Genomic DNA, 6,000 nt, shown 5'->3' on the forward strand with positions numbered 1-6,000 from the left:
ATGAGTCTCTAGCTTCCTAGATCGGTTGCATGTCGAATATGGTCGAATACTTCTACTTTTCGAACAAATTGGCAAATAAACTGTACAATTTAAGTAAACATTGTAAAATTGTAATTTAAACGTAAAGAGAATTTTCGCTTATAAAAAGTTTCTTCATACAAAAAAACGATACATTTTTTCACAAATCAAAAAAATCAGTCGGTATACAATCAAACATAGCCCAAACAATCATACATATATAAAAAATGATTGATCTTAAAAAAAAAACAACTATTTTGAATTTCGTCGCGAAATTTTGATTTCTGGCCCATAGTGCGCCGGCAGGACAATGGAAGCAGCAGAAACCGAAACCCGAAAACTACCGGAGGGCACCTCGGACCCCTCGGCAATCTTTTGGATGGACTATTCAATATTTTTTTATGTTTCTATGGACCTCTATGCATTCTTGAAAGGAATTAAAATATTGTATTTTTATTAACGGCAGAACTTCTATTGTGTTGATAAAAGGACTGTTTCTTGAACATTTTTCATCAAAATTTGTTAAGAGTACAAATGAACTTTTTTTTCACCCATGAAAGTTTTATCTAGTTTTAATTTTTTAAGTTTTAAGTTTTAAATTTAACTTAAGTTTTTTAAGTTTTAATTATTTTTTATAAATACGTAGTAAATTAAAATTCGTTCGTAGACAAAGTGGTGGCCCCTGTTCCACTCTACAATTCGTTCTTTGACACCAAACGTCCAGCTCTTATAGATTTCTTGCAATTTTGATTAAAATGCGCGGCACAGTGCTTACCTTGTCAGTTGCTAATTTATGATCTAAAATGCGATGAAAACATAGTTAACTAATCGATTCAAAGATGTCATTTGATAGAAAATTCAATAATCTTTCGAATAAGGGTAAAAAAAACTGCGATAAGTTCGACCACTTTCAAGTTATAGCCAGTTAAGGCAATAATAGTCAAAAACATGGAAAGTTCAATCAGTTCGTATTCAGACGTCAGGCGTGTCGGACGTGTCAGCTCCAGCTCGATATTCGAAATCAAAAGCTTGGTATTGTGCAGACATCTATTGTTGTTTTCGGATGGTGTCCAGCTTTGTTGCTATTGTATCGGTCGTCTTTGACCTTGAAACAGGGAAAGTGAAAATGGAACTACGCAACGTCCACATCAACAGCATCCGGATTAGGTTGTCCCAAAATTGCACATGGTCAAAAAGCTTGGGGGCTCACCCTGCAAATGATGGCTAAGGGTGTTAGAAACAAACTTTTGTATGACGGCAACTTTCAGAAATGACGTTTAGAGGTCGTCCCGGTGAGATTTTTGAAAAAATGGCCATTTTTGTAATAAATTTCATACAAATATTTTTTACCGTGCAAAAAATGGCAATACCCACTATTTTTATATTTTTACAGCTTGATATGGATCCAAACTTCTTGGAAAAAAATGATTAACGACATATTTTGCAAGTAACATTTTGATACTGAATTTTTAAATTTACTAAAATTTGTCATTTTTTGATATACTGTGCATTTTACCCATCATAAAAAGTATTTAAACCTAATGCTAGTTTTAAACAACTTCCATAAAAAGATAGGAAATTTTATGAGGAAAAACTTTGCCGAAGACAGCATGGCGTTTTTTCTATCCGTTTTAGAGTTATTCACGATTTACTATTTGGTGAAATTTGATTTTTAAGGCATTTTTCTAAAAATGTCACATAAGAACTTCTTCAAAACATATACAAAGTAAAAAAAATCACGTATGCTCAACAAGTTTTTGTCTTGATTGTGTTATGGAATTATGGTGACATCATTTATTGATTTTTATTTTTTGTTATTCAATCCCTTCATATAGAAATTAACTAGTAAAGATTTCTTAAAAAGCTAGCTCTCTTGACAAGCTTCGTATTGCCTATTGATTTTTTAAAGATATTCTCCACAAAATGTTGAGCCATATTTTCGCGTTTAACTTACTTTCCTGTCGATATTCTCAATCATTTTTCTACACGAAGACGTATGAGTCCTGGACCAGTGAAACAGCCCTGGAAACAGTGGCAAAGTGAATAAAGGCGAAAACGTTGATCCATACCAAATTCAAATCCCGATTACGAACATCTTACATAAGAATACCAATTGTTAAATACTAAGTTCCAATTCAAGACATTCTAAAAAGCAGAGCATGTCTTTTTTTACATTTTTACATTTTTTTTACATATCAACACCGAAAATAAGATACACCGAGGCAACTTGAAACGGGTGGGATGAGATGAACCAGTGAGTTAACGTAATGTTATCCAAGGTTAGAACAATTTGATTACCATAACACATACAAGGCATACAATAAGACAAGGTAGGCTATTATTGGTAAACAACAGTTTTGGACTTGTTTAATGTTTACGTCATTTTTATCATCCTATATGTTGATGAAAATGATAGGGACTACTAGAACGTTTTATTCATATCTTTGAACGATTTGAACAACATCATTGAAAAACAAAATCGGCATGTTTTGCGGAATGTATCACCTTCTAAATGATATTGAAAATGTGCCGTGCGTTTGATTGTGTATTATGCTCGTATATTGCTAATTTAGAGAAAAATTTCCGTTTTACGGAAGATTGAGAAAGCTACCGCAGCTGTCAGACTACTGATTTCACCTAGGTATCATCAATCGGGTCAAAGATGCCTTGGATACGACGCCGATGATCATTGTTTCTTGTTGCTTCCCAGAGCAATTCACATTACAAGCATACTTTGATTAAACCGTCTGTTTCAATGATATGATGATTTGCAGGGCTGCGGTAGGACTTTGACAGCTACGGTAGAACTCAGCGGCTACCGCAAAGTGGAAATTTTCCAAAAAATCCGCAATAAACCATTGTCAGTACATCACCGTTAAAAATGCCATGGCCTACTGAGGCATCTCAAAATGGTACCTAATGATAAAGTATCTCGCTGGTAGGTACCTTTCTGTATCAAAGAAAATGGATTTGTCAACGGAAACAAAAACTCAATAAATTATGCCACCATAATTCCTAAACACAATCAAGACAAAAATTTGTTGAGCATACGTGATTTTTTTACTTTGTATGTCTTTTTAAGAAGTTCTTATGTGACATTTTTAGAAAAATACCTAAAAATTCAAATTTCACCAAATACACAGCTAATCGCGTTCGGTAATTTTTACCGAAATCTTAACCGCTGAGCGTTCGGTAATGGATTTTTAACGGGATTCTGTAAAAATTAACAAATTTCGGTAAAATGTTATCGTTTATCTGTCAAACTCTAACGAACTTCGGTAGAAGTTGCTACCTTTACCGATTTTTTCCTGTAAAACAAACTTAACGGTTGAGATTTCGGTAAAACATTACCGAAGTCGGTGATTTTTTCTAACTGTGTAGCTGATGAATTTTCCCGTACTTTGATAGCCACTCGTCACGTGCTTATCGTCCACCTCGATGTGTAGACCAAATAGCGCACGTACCGAAAGTCTCCCTTGGCCGTTGAAAAGATTACCGGTGCAGAGCTTCCGTCGTCGTAAGTGAAGTCCTCACTTGTCGATAGCCTCACCTTATATCTCCAAAATTTCTTTTGGAAATATTGGAAAATTTTCTAAAAAAAAAGTCTGCAGAATATTTTCTAAACAAATCCTTAGAGCAATTTTTTGAGAAATTTCGAACTTTAGATTTTTTGAAGGAATTTGTGGATGATTTCCTGAGTAAATTATCGTACGGATTTCTGAAAGAATCTATGGAGGATCTTCTGAGGATATCCATAAAAGCTTCAGTAGATGAATTTTGGGACAAATTTCTAGACGATCATCTAGAGGGAATTCTGTAAGAAATTCAAGAGGAATTTCTATAGCAACTCATGGAAAGGAAATCCTATTGGATTTTCTAAAGAAATCCATAGAGCAATTTCGGAATGTTGGATTGTTTCCAAGGAGATTTCTCAAGGGAGTTTCTAAACAATTTTAAGGAATTATCCTTGGAAAGATTTGAAGAAAATACAAAAGGAAACTATGAATTTTCTAAATGCATCCATTTAAGAGCTTCTGAAAGAATTCCCAAATAAATCTCTGGAGACTTTTCTGGCAGAATAACTAATAAATTCCTGGAATATTTTCTGTATGCAGCGCTGGAGGAATTTCTTAAGATATACCTGGAGCATTTTTTACTAGAGTCCATGGAGGAATTTCTACAGATAGTCATAGAAGCTTCCCTAAATAAATCCATCGATATTTTTTTCAGTAAACTGTCAAAGAATTTTCTAGAAAATTCTGGTGAAATTTATGGAGCAATTTCTGAAGCAAACCAAATTGGGATAAAAGCTAGTGAAATATCTCAATTAACTCCTGAGACTAAAATAAAATCTCTGGAGAAAGTTTGCGAATGAATCTTTGATATTTTGATAGATAAAATATAAAAGAAATCTCAGAACGAATTTCTGAGAAAAATTCCTGAAAAATTTCTACTATTTAAAGGGGTTTCTGAATACAAAAAAAAATAGAAAACTCGCAAAGGAAACTCTTCCTTTATATGAGGGAGGAAAAAAACCTAAGGTGGTTGTCTCATATCTAGGAGGAGAAATTTGGAATACGTATGAAAGCAGGAATTCTTTCAGCAGTACCTTGATTTTTTTTGTCTTTATTTAAGAGGTTTTCAACTTGAGAGCTGGTTTGCCTCCTGGGGGCCTTGAGAAATTCTATCAGCAATTCTCAGTTTATCCAAGGATTGCTACGAATAATTATTTCAGAACATCTTTTAGGAAAACCCTCATTCCGGAATGTCTCCAGGGATGTCTTCAGGTATAACTTTAAAGATTCCTTCAGTATTTTGTCAGAAATTCCACCAGTGGTTTCTTCTAAAAGTTTTCCACAGATTTCAGAGATTTCTTCAGGATTTTCTCCAGGGGTTCTATCGAAAATTTCCCACAGGAGAGTCTACAGTCAATGATTTTTTCCAGTGATTCCAGCAGGTATTTCTGCAGAAATCCTGGCAGAAACTCATACAGAAATTCCTTCAGGAGTTGCTAAAGGTATTCAACTATGTTCCTACAAAGAACTTTCTTTAGGATTTTTCCAAGAATACATTTAGTATTTTTTACTCGGGTTCTCTAAGAAATTCTGAAATTTGCCCAGAAATCATCCCTAGAAACTTTTAGAAAATTTCTCATGAGACTTTTCTCGGAATCTTTACCGAAGTTTAAATGTTTCTCCAGACTCTTCCATGGCTTCCTTTAAATTACTTTCACGAATTCTTCCGGGAGTTCATTCAAAAAAATTCTTCATGAATTTTGGTAAAGGATGTCTTCTGGAATTCTTCCAAATATTTCCTTAATTTATAGTTATAAATTCTTATAGGAACAGGAAGGAGTTTTTGTAAGTATTCCTGTAAGGCTTCCTTAAGCAACTCCTTCTTGCATTCCTTCAGGAATTTTGCTGAGGTTCTTTCATTCCTCTAGACTTTGTTTTATGAATATCTCCAGGGATATCTTCAGAAATAAGAAATCATTCTGAGAGAAATTTTTCGTGGAAACCCAGCAGAAATTTCAAGCAAATCTGGAACAATTTTTGAAGGAATCTTCAAAAGAACTTTCTAAAGGAGTTGATTTGAGCTTGAGCTTGTTTGGCCGCCCATGGATGCTACTCCAGTATCGCCAAACCAGCTACAATCACACAAGGAACCAATGAGATATCTGCCGGGGACTAAGCAGGCATCTTCAGTGTGTGAGTGTTGGTGATCTTCTATTTTTAGGCAACAATGGCGCCTGCCACGTCAGGTTTCAGGTCAATGTGGGCAAGGGGAAGGAAGTGATGATTGCAATCATGTGTATCCACATCAGACCGAATACACCTCTGCGTCTGCACAAATTCATGCGGAAGTCGGAGTGTTGGTAAGGTATGGTTGGCAATGGGCTCACACATTGGTGCGTGGAGTCCAGGCGTAAGGTACGCTTAGTGCATTTATTACTCTGAAGATATTGCGGCACAGTTCGCTTGA

Source organism: Aedes albopictus, chromosome 3 (genome assembly GCF_035046485.1).
Source record: "Aedes albopictus strain Foshan chromosome 3, AalbF5, whole genome shotgun sequence".
NCBI lineage: Eukaryota > Metazoa > Arthropoda > Insecta > Diptera > Culicidae > Aedes > Aedes albopictus.